At 42.9% G+C, this 10645-nt stretch overlaps 1 pseudogene; it reads left to right on the top strand.

Moving 5' to 3' along the window:
* Positions 1-795: 795 nt before the first annotated feature.
* Positions 796-10304, top strand: LOC113926387 (annotated as a pseudogene).
* Positions 10305-10645: the final 341 nt, after the last annotated feature.

Genomic DNA, 10645 nt, shown 5'->3' with positions numbered 1-10645 from the left:
ATCACCATACATTACATCATTAGTTTTTGATGTAGTGTTCCATGGTTCATTGTTTGCATATAACACCCAGTGCTCCATTCAGTACATGCCCTCTTTAATACCCATCACCAGGCTAACCCATCCCCCCACCCCCCTCCCCTCTAGAATCCTCAGTTTGTTTCTCAGAGTCCATAGTCTCTCATGGTTCATTCCCCCTCCAATTTCCCCCACTTCATTCTTCCCCTCCTGCTATCTACTTCTTCTTCTTCTTTTTTTTTTAACATATAATGTATTATTTGTTTCAGAGGTACAGGTCTGCTATGCAACAGTCTTACACAATTCACAGTGCTCAGCATAGCACATACCCTCCCCAATGTCTATCACCCAGCCACCCCATCCCTCCCACCCCCCACCACTCCAGCAACCCTCAGTTTGTTTCCTGAGATTAAGAATTCCTCATATCAGTGAGATCATATGATACATGTCTTTCTCTGACTGACTTATTTTGCTCAGCATAATACCCTCCACTTATATCCATGTCGTTGCCAATGGCAAGATTTCATTCCTTTAGATGGCTGCATAAATTCCATTGTATATATCTACCACATCTTCTTGATCCATTCATCTGTTGATGGACATCTTGGCTCTTTCCATAGTTTGGCTATTGAAACCCAAACATATCTTTGACAACGGTGCCAAGAAGACATGATGGAGAAAGGATAACCTTTCTAACAAATGGTATTGGGGAAACTGAATATCCATATCAAATGAAAAAGAATGAAATTACACCATACACAAAAATTAACTCAAAATGGGTTAAAGACTTGGAGCACCTGAATGTCTCCATCAGTTAAGCACCTGACTCTTGATTTCAGCCCAGGTCATGATGTCAGGGTTGTGAGATCAAGCTCCGCTTCAGGCTCTGCACTAGGTGTGGAGCCTGCTTAAGATTCTGTCTCTCCCTCTCCATCTGCTTGCTCTCTCTCTCTCTCTCTCTCCCCCCTTCCTTCCGTCCCTAGGGAAAAAAAAAGGGTTAAAGACTTAAATATAAGACTTGATATCTTAAAACTCCAGAAGAAACCAAAATATACAGCTTTTTCTTTTCTCCACAGTCACTCAACTTGTCATGGTGTTTATTTCCTATTTAAAGTTGTTCTAGGTTAACAAAAATCACAATTTTTAATTATTAGAATGAATTTTACTGCTCATCTTCATGTTATGGAATGCCAGTTTTAATGCAAATACAGGAGCATTTAAGTCTTATAACAGAAACTACACGATTTGCATTTTGTAACTTGTATGTACACATGTATTTTATTCTTACCAAAACTGTGACAATATTACACAAAACAAACTGAACTGGTTTTTTTTTTAAGATTTTATTTATTTATTTGACAGAGAGAGACAGCAAGAGAGGGACCACAAACAGGGGGAATGGGGGAGGGAGAAGCAGACTTCCTGCGGAGCAGGGAGCCCGATGCGGGGGCTCGATCCCAGGACCCTGGGACCATGACCTGAGCCGAAGGCAGATGCTTAATGACTGAGCCACCCAGGCACCCCAAACCGAACTGCTTTTAATTGTGCTTCTTGATATGTGCACATTCTACCAACCCTCTATCTTACTGATGAATAAGGAAGGACTTTCTCTTTCCTTCAATACTATCATTTTCAGCAAAGACAGGGAAGAGCACAAGCAAGGGTCTGATAGAGTTTCTTGATCATTTGTGCTTCCTGGCACCTCATTGCCTTCATTCTGTGTTCTCAGCAAGTTCTGACTTGTTCGGTAAGTGTAGCCTCTGGGGCTATGGGTCATAGACATAATGTGCTTATCGTGTCCTCACTTTGAGTGGGTCCACTGAGATTCTGTATTCATAGGGCATCTCAAACACTGTATACCAATGGGGCAGCAAGGAATAGCCCCAAACTCTTTTGCTCACAAGCACGTTTCCATCATCCCATCAACAGAAAGCTATTGATTTCAGGATAATGCCAGCTTGGAGCCTGAACTCCTTCTGAAAGTGGGCCCATGTAGCCACCCTGACTTCTGTGTCTTGGTAAGGGGAAGCACTGAGCCTGGGAGCCTGAGCCACTAATCTGAGAGTCACCTGACCCCTCCTCTGTCTGACCTCTCACCACACAGGAGCCCAAGCAAAGCCTGCCAGAAGTGTTTCCTCTCTTCTTCCCTCCCTTATCGTCTCTACTTTGGAGGCTCTATAACTTTCAGGTTCCCCAGTTCCACTCCTGCTCTCTGCCCATCTAGCCTCTCAATAGGAGCTAGAGATCCTTCTAAAATGCAAATTGTTGGGGCACCTGGGTGGCTCAATAGGTTAAGCATCTGTCTTTGGCTCAGGTCATGATTGTAGGGTCCTGGGATAGAGCCCCTTGTTGAGTTCCCTGTTCAGCAGAGAGTCTAATTCTCCCTCTCCCTCTGTCCCTCCCCCCCATTCGTTCTCTCTTGTGCTCTCTCTCTCAAATAAATAAATCTTTAAACATAAATAAATAAATAAATAAATAAATAAATAATAAAATGTGAATTGTTGTCACATACACATACACACCAATGAAAATCCTCCATCTCCTCTAGGGTTCCATCCATACTCCTCAGCACACCTCACTCCCTCTTGGCCTCTCGCTCTTCCTGGCACATCCCTTGGTCTCTCTCTTCTGCCTCCACACCTCTGCCTCCCCTCTGCCCAAGTCATACCCCTTCTTTACCTGCCCAACTTTTCCCCAGCCTTCCAGGCTCCTGGTGACTCCAAACACACTCAGCTTTATTAAGTGGCCCTCCTCTGGACTAACAGCAATCACAGAGTTCATTAAACTGTATATCAATGACTTACTTCCTAATTTCTTCCCCAGAAAGCAATGAACAACTTGGGGACAGAGACAGCTATTTTCATGCTTTGTTTCCAGCACCAGGCTTAAGGGACTTGCACAGAGCAATGCTCATAAATGGTTTCACAGGGAAAGTGCCCAGATGATGTGGGAACCTGGGCAGGCAAGAAGGACCTCCTTTGCCTCCAGCCTGCAGAAAGCTCACCCATGAAATCTTTCATTTTCACATTAAAAGTATTTTGATGTCAAAAAGACAATCACGAAAAAGTTTTAAACAAAACATTTCATTTTGCTTTTTCATGAGGACTTACCTAAAAGGTTTGGATTGCCGAGTAGTGAAATGGGAAAAAGTACTTCTCTGAAGGTCAGGAGAAATGGGTCTGTTCTTGAGTTCTGCCATTAAATGCTATGTGTTGTTGGGCAAATCACCTAAATTTTTTGGGCTTTGGTGCATTTATGTTTCAGATAAAAGGACTGTATTAACTGGTGATAATAATGCATGCACTCACTATAGCCGCCTGCTACATTTCAGGCTTCATTCAACATATGATCCCATCCTCCCACCGCAACAACCCAATTTTCCAAACAACTAAAGTGAGACTCAAAGACGAAATATTTGTACCATCTGGTTCTGGTAAAGCAATGCTTAGGAAAGTGGCACACGGTGTTGTACCTCACTCCTCTTCTCTGTACATCACTAAAATTCCATTTCGAAAAACTGCTGCTTTACCAGTCTCCCCAAGGCTGTGAAGAGGTTGACAGTGCAGGTGTCAGCCCTCACTGGTCAAACTGCTCTGGGCCCCCCAGGTCAGTCTGATTCAGTTAATTCTGCTCCTTCCTCTCTACAACTCTGTCTAAAAGGTTCTATGGTTCTTATATAACCCCTGAATAATTCTTATTCAGCCCTTTGCCCCACCGCTTCCCATTCTATCTCAAACCCCAGGATGGAGAGATGGAATGGTATGGGATGGCAATCTCCAATTTCCTGGAAACTGCACACCTCAAAAATAGCCTGAGCCAAGTGTGCATCCCAATTTTCCCAGGTGCAAGCCAGCCAGGAGGAATGGCTCGGCCTGAGAAAGAGCAAGATGAAGTGAAAATCCAACCTCCACAGCAAACTCTAAACTCTGGGATTAAAGCAATGGTGCTATGTGAGGCAGGAGGATTTTAGGTGGGCAAGGACAAGTGTTTGAACAAGCCTCTCCAACCCTGGAAAACCATGGTTTTGTTCTCATGCTGACCTCGATGCAAAGAAACAGAAGCTGCAGCCAGGGAAATGGAGCATCTTGGCACCCCCCATCACTGGTTTCTCAGAATTGCTGTGTCTTCTTCCAAATGAACCTCAGGAGAACCACAATTTTAAAACTTACTTCATCTGGGAAGTCAAAATTATTTTGGCAGTTCTCTGGAATGGGAAAAAAAGACAACTAATCCCTTCCCTACTCCCTCCCCATGACAAAAAGAAAAGTTACAACATAAGGCATATTGGAGCCAGTTACAGAAATACATTTGAAGATCTGCAGGGTTGCACAATGTGCAAATTTGGAGAAGTAATTTTGAGGCTAAGTAAATGTCTGGAGACTTTATTCAAAATGTCCCTTTGTCTTTACCCAGCCAAACTGGCACCTCAGGATCATAGAAGAGGCCTTTGTTTCCTCCATGACATTAGAATGCTCTGGGTATAAAGAGAAACCATCAGGGAATCTTAGATGAGCAGAGAGGTTATTTCTATTTTAGGGGCGTGAGGATGCACCTCTGCTCCCTGCAGTGTTAGAAGGACATTAAGCAGGCTGTACCCTACAGATTGCCTTAGTTAAATATATATATATTCAGCATGATTAATATACAGGTTACTCCTTTGACAAGCCTCCCTATAATTTATCTGAAGCAACATCTCAAACTTGCATAATATTATCATATATTTGCATCTCTAATGCCATTCATTTCATATTACTACACATTAAGAAAGGCATATCAAAACTGGAAATATCCCAAGGAGGTCAATTAAAGTGTTGGGAGGGACTTTCATATGAGAATAATTTGAAAAAATGATGACAGAGCACAAATGATTAAAATATGAAATATCACAAAGGGTAATAGGAGCCAAATGTGAACATGTTCACCAAGTTCCAGAATGCCTGGGCAAAAGGATGCACTGTGAACACCAAGGAAGCCATTTAGCATAAGTAAAAGAAAGAGTAGGTAACAAATACAGGACACACAAAATTCAGAATCCTCAGACTGTGTTCAGACTGCTGGTCTTGTTCATTTACCCATTCATCTGTCTGTCCTTGTATTGAGCCAGCGAATATTTGTGGAGGGAGCACAGTCCCTGCCCTCAAAGAGTTCAGGATCTCAGGAGAAACAAAGTTCAAGTGAATTGTACAAACATTTGGGGGCACCTACAAACTGCCAGGAGCTCTACCAGGGAAACCCCATAGGAGAGGTGCTGTGACAGAGGTTAACACTGGGGTCATGCAAGCACATAGAAATGATCAACAGAGCCAGACAAGGTGTGCTGGGAGGGTCCAGAAGGTCTTCTGGGGGAGGTCATGTCTGAATGGGATTTCAAAGGATGATTAGAAAACAGTCCAGTGAGGGGGCAGGGAGGTGGAAGCTTCAATGGATGGAGCACTTCTGCTGACTGCTGTCCTACAACTAAACCCAGACTTCTCAACTACTCCCAGGAGCAAACCCTGAGTAGTGACTTTTCTCCCATCCTCCTAGACCTTTGCTTCCAGCTTCTCCCCCAGTTGCACAAAGCACTCCTTACAATGAATCTTTTATTCCACATCATGGGTAGTGGGACTGATTGAACTCTGACTGATAGCAATTGTATATAATCTCTCACCTCTCCCTTCCTACCCAATGCACCCCAATAAGAATTTTGTTTTCATATCTCCAAGGAAAAGCTTTTGAAGGTCACCTGCAGCCTCAAATTCTCAACCCCTGGTCTATTGTTTGTTTGCATAGAACTTGCTGTCTCAGAAGCATTTGAAACCATTGATGACTGCCCCCTTCATGAAAGGTGATTTTTCTCTCATTCTCTCCTGGCTTCTTCTCTTGTGTATATTTGCTGTCCTCTCTTCTTCTTCCTAACATCTAATTTTTTTAATGCCCTAGGGCTTGGTTCTGGTCCTTTCCCTGTGGACACTGTCTCCCCACCCAACCTAACCCAGTGTCCAGGCTATAAATGCCATGGTTACCAGGACCACCCAACATCTCCCATCCCCATCTCTTGCCTGAGTTCCAACTCAAATCTGGAGCCCTCTTCCTGATACCTCCAGGGTGATGTCTAATAAGCATTGGACCAACCCTCTACCCCTGCATCTCTGTCCCTCAAAATGCACCCCTCTGCTGGTCCCCCACATCTCAGTGAACATTATTACCCACTTGCTCAGGTCACAATTCTGGGAGTTTTTCTTGGTTCTTCCTTTTCCTCACCCCACTACTCCTACATCAGCAAGTCCTATATACTACACCCCAAAAATAACCTAAGTAGAACTCCCCCCACCACATCTGATGCTTCCATCCTAACCTGAATCTTCCTTTCCTCTTCAGATAACTGCACCATCCTCTTAACACCTAGAGTCCTCACACTCAATCTCACCTCTAGCCATCCTTCATCTGTTCAAAACTCCAAATGTTTCCATTGCAGTCACCAAAATATTTACACTCCCATGCAAGTCACACCCTGTCTACCACCCCATTTCCTACCATAAGCATTGGTTGCCAACCAAACATCTAGCCCACACAGGTACTGGTTTGTGCCAATTCCCTTCCTGCCTGCTAGGAAGGAGCACACAGCCTGGTATATAGCCTTAGTCTGTTGAGGCTGCTATAACAAAATACCATAGACTGGGTGCCTTATAAGCAGCAGAACGTTATTTCTCACAGTTCTGGAGGCTGGAAGTCCAAGATCTAGATACCTTCTTCCAGGTCACAGATTTCTTGCTGTATACTCACATGGTACAGAGGGTGAGGGAGCTCTCTGGGATCTTTTGTAAGGACACTAATCTCATTCCTGAAGGCTTCACCCTCATGACCTAATCACATCTCAAAGGCTCCCACCTCCTAATACCATCACACTGGGCATTAGGATTTTAACATGCATTCGGGGAAACACAAACATTTAGACCATGGCATATAGCAAGTGAGATTTGTGAGAAAGTCTGCTGGGGCTTTGAGAAATGTTTTCCTCAGGAGAGGTGTCCCAAGAAGATAAGTCCTCCCTTTTACCTCTGCATATTGTCACACCTGGATTTGACCCCAGGTTGCTGTAACATTCATCTTGCTTCTTGTCTCAGAATGAAGCGATCACCAAGGACAGCAACACATGGCAGAAAGATAGAAAGGTTCTGGATCCCTGATGATGCTGACTCTCAATCCCACAGCTTCAGAGCCCACCTATTTCTAGATTCCTAAAATAGTAAATCATAAATTTCCTTATGGTTTATGCTGCTTGTTCTTACTTGGAGCACTCTGTCCCTGCATACTCACCTACATTGGGATTAGTTCAAGTATCACCTAGTCAATGGGACCTCCCTGACCTCCTCATTGAAGTAGGACCCTCTTCCATACCCCAGACTCTTTCTGTTTTATTGCCCTGTTTTCTTTCTCCACAGCATTTGTCATTACATTATATTATCTATTTGTCTACATATTTATTTTCTGCTCCTCTGCCAGAATGTAAACTCCATGAGGGTAGGAACATGGTCTTGTTCATTGTGCACCATGCAGATTAGAGTCTGGTTTAGTAACTGTAATTTTGTAAATGTCTTTGGAATAAACAAAATGTGGCATGAGAACATGACAGATTAAAGAACCACAGGTATTTCTGTGTGCAATATTGAGGGGGGTGACAAGGGTATAACAGAGAGAACAGGATGGAATTAAAGATAGATGTCAGGTAGCTAAGAGCTTTGTGTTTTACCTTAAAATTAATGAAAAGCTATTGATTTTAAGAAGGAGCATAATAGGCTCCTGGCATGGACATCAGCACAGGTGATAGCTGCAGCTTCCACTGTGTCCATGTTGGCCACCTGGCTGCTCCACCCACGCAGAGCTGCCACCTCTGTCATCACCCCTTCCACATCTCACTAGTTCAAAATGAAGCTTCTGTCATTTCTGGAAGGAAACTTGGCCAGTAGATCAAACAGGAAGTGCAGTAGGAGGTGTAAGAATGAGTGGCATGGGGCAATAAGTGGCCACACCTGGGTGTGGTTCTGGTTGCTGAGAATCTTACAAGTCATTCCTATATCCTCAACAAAATCTGGCCAGCTGCAGAGGTGGGAATCAACAGTGAGACAACTGTGAAACCAGCTTTAATTTCAAAGGAAGAACTGTTGAATTTAATCAATAAACTAAGTAATGATGATATTACAAATTTGTGATCACCAAGAGAGCTTGGTATTGGCACAAAAACAGACACATAGATCAATGGAACAGAATAGAAAACCCAGAAATGGACCTTCAACTCTATGGTCAACTAATCTTTGACAAATCAGGGAAAAATATCCAGTGGAAAAAAGACAGTCTCTTCAATAAATGGTGCTGGGAAAATTGGACAGCTACCTACAGAAGAAAGAAATACACACAGAGAAACTCAAAATGGATGAAAGACCTCCATGTGAGACAGGAATCCATCAAAATCCTAGAGGACAATATAGGCAGAAACTTCTCTGACCTTGGTCACAGCAGCTTCTTTCTAGACACATCTCCAAAAGCAAAGGAAACAAAGGCAAATATGAACTACTCAGACTTCATCAAGATAAGCTTCTGCAGAGCAAAGGAAACAGTCAACAAAACTAAGAGGCAACACACGGAATGAGAGAAGATGTGTGCAAATGACACTACAGATAAAGGGCTGGTATCCAAGCTCTATAAGGAACTTCCCAAACTCAACATCCCCCCCAAAAAGTAATCCAATCAAGAAATGGGCAGCAGACATGAACAGACACTTCTCAAAAGAAGACATACAAATGGCTAACAGACACGTGAAAAAATGCTCAACATCACTAGCCATCAGGGAAATTCAAATCAAAACCACAATGAGATACCACCTTACACCAGTTAGAATAGCAAAAATTGACAAGACAGGAAACAACAAATGTTGGTGAGGATGTGGAGAAAGGGGAACCCTCTTACACTCTTGGTGGGAATGCAAGTTGGTACAGCCAGCTTGGAAAACAGTGTGGAGGTTCCCAAAAAGTTAAAAATAGAGCTACCCTATGACCCAGCAATTACACTACTAGGTATTTACCCCAAAGATACAGATGTAGTGAAAAAAAAGGGGCACATGCATCCCAATGTTCATAGCAGCAATGTCCACAATAGCCAAACTGCGGAAGGAGCCGAGATACCCTTCAACAGACGAATGGATAAAGAAGACGTGGTTCATATATACAATGGAATATTACTCAGCCATCAGGAAGGATGAATACCCACCATTTGTGTCAACATGGATGGAACTGCAGGAGATTATGCTAAGTGAAATAAGTAAAGCAGAGAAAGACAATCATCATATGGTTTCACTTATTTGTGGAACATAAAGAATAGCACAGAGGACCATAGGGGCAGGGAGGGAAAACTGAATGGGAAGAAAACAGAGAGGGAGACAAACCATGAGAGACTATGGACTCTGGGAAATAAACTAAGGGTTTCAGAAGGAAGGGGGGTAGGGGGATGAGGTAGCCAGGGGTGGGTATTAAGAAGGGCACATGTTATGATGAGCACTGGGTGTTATACACAGCCAAAGAATTGTTGAACACGACATCAAAAACTAATGATGTATTATACGTTGGCTAACTGAACATAATAAAAAAAAATAATGATGATGATAAATAATGTAGATGGCCTTCTTGTTCAGCTGCCTCTTCCAGAACACATAAATGAGAGAAAGATCTGCAATGGTGTTTCTCCAAACAAAGATATTGATGGCTTTATGTAATTAATGTAGAGTGACCGTGTTACCAGCGGTCTCACGGGGTGTCTGGGAAACAATTAAGTGAACTGGCATTCCAACCCTAGGGAAAAATGTAGTTGTGGTTGTGAGGTCAAAAAATGTTGGAATGCCCATCGCAGTGCGACTACACACAGATGGGGCACATGAACACCCTGGAGGTGACGCCACTGTTACAATACACTCCCAAAGTGCAACTGAAGAAACATAGTTATTGCAGACATTGTGGTCTCTGCTACAGGCATTCCCAATCTGATCACAGCAGATGTGATCAAGGAGGGAGCTGCACTCATCAGTGTGTAAATAAAGAGTTCAAGATCCCATTATGGCTAAAGCCAAGTTGGTTGGAGATGTGGATTTTGAAAGAATCAGAGAGAAAGCCGGTTACATCACTCCAGTCCGTGGGGGTGTTTGTCCCATGACAGTGGTGATGCTAATGAAGAATACCACTATTGGTGCAAAAAAGGTGCTGAGGCCTGAAGAGCAGAAAGTATTAAAGCCTAAGGAGTGTGGAGTAGCAACTAATTAACTGCTGTGTCTTCTGTCATGAACAACACTCCAAGCCAGTTCAAGAGGCAAAGCAGGCCAAAAGAAATGCAATATTTTTTTATTTATTTTACTGAAATGGTTTAAAATGATGTTTTATTTTATTGAAAGCTTAAATGGGTGGGTGTTTGTGCACATAACTCTGCAGTACCTCACCAGGGAGCATGCCAGTATCATGCTGGGTCATGTGATCCAGCCAAGAGAAGCCATTAACCTAGTGATTAACATGTAGGACAGTGTCCTATTGAGAACAAATGCTTAACTTTGTCAAGTCACTTCATTTTTTTTAATTTTTTTTATTATGTTATGTTAGTCACCATACAG

This window comes from Zalophus californianus, chromosome 4, assembly GCF_009762305.2.
Source record: "Zalophus californianus isolate mZalCal1 chromosome 4, mZalCal1.pri.v2, whole genome shotgun sequence".
NCBI classification, from domain to species: domain Eukaryota; kingdom Metazoa; phylum Chordata; class Mammalia; order Carnivora; family Otariidae; genus Zalophus; species Zalophus californianus.
This window is presented reverse-complemented; position numbering and strand designations above follow the sequence as displayed.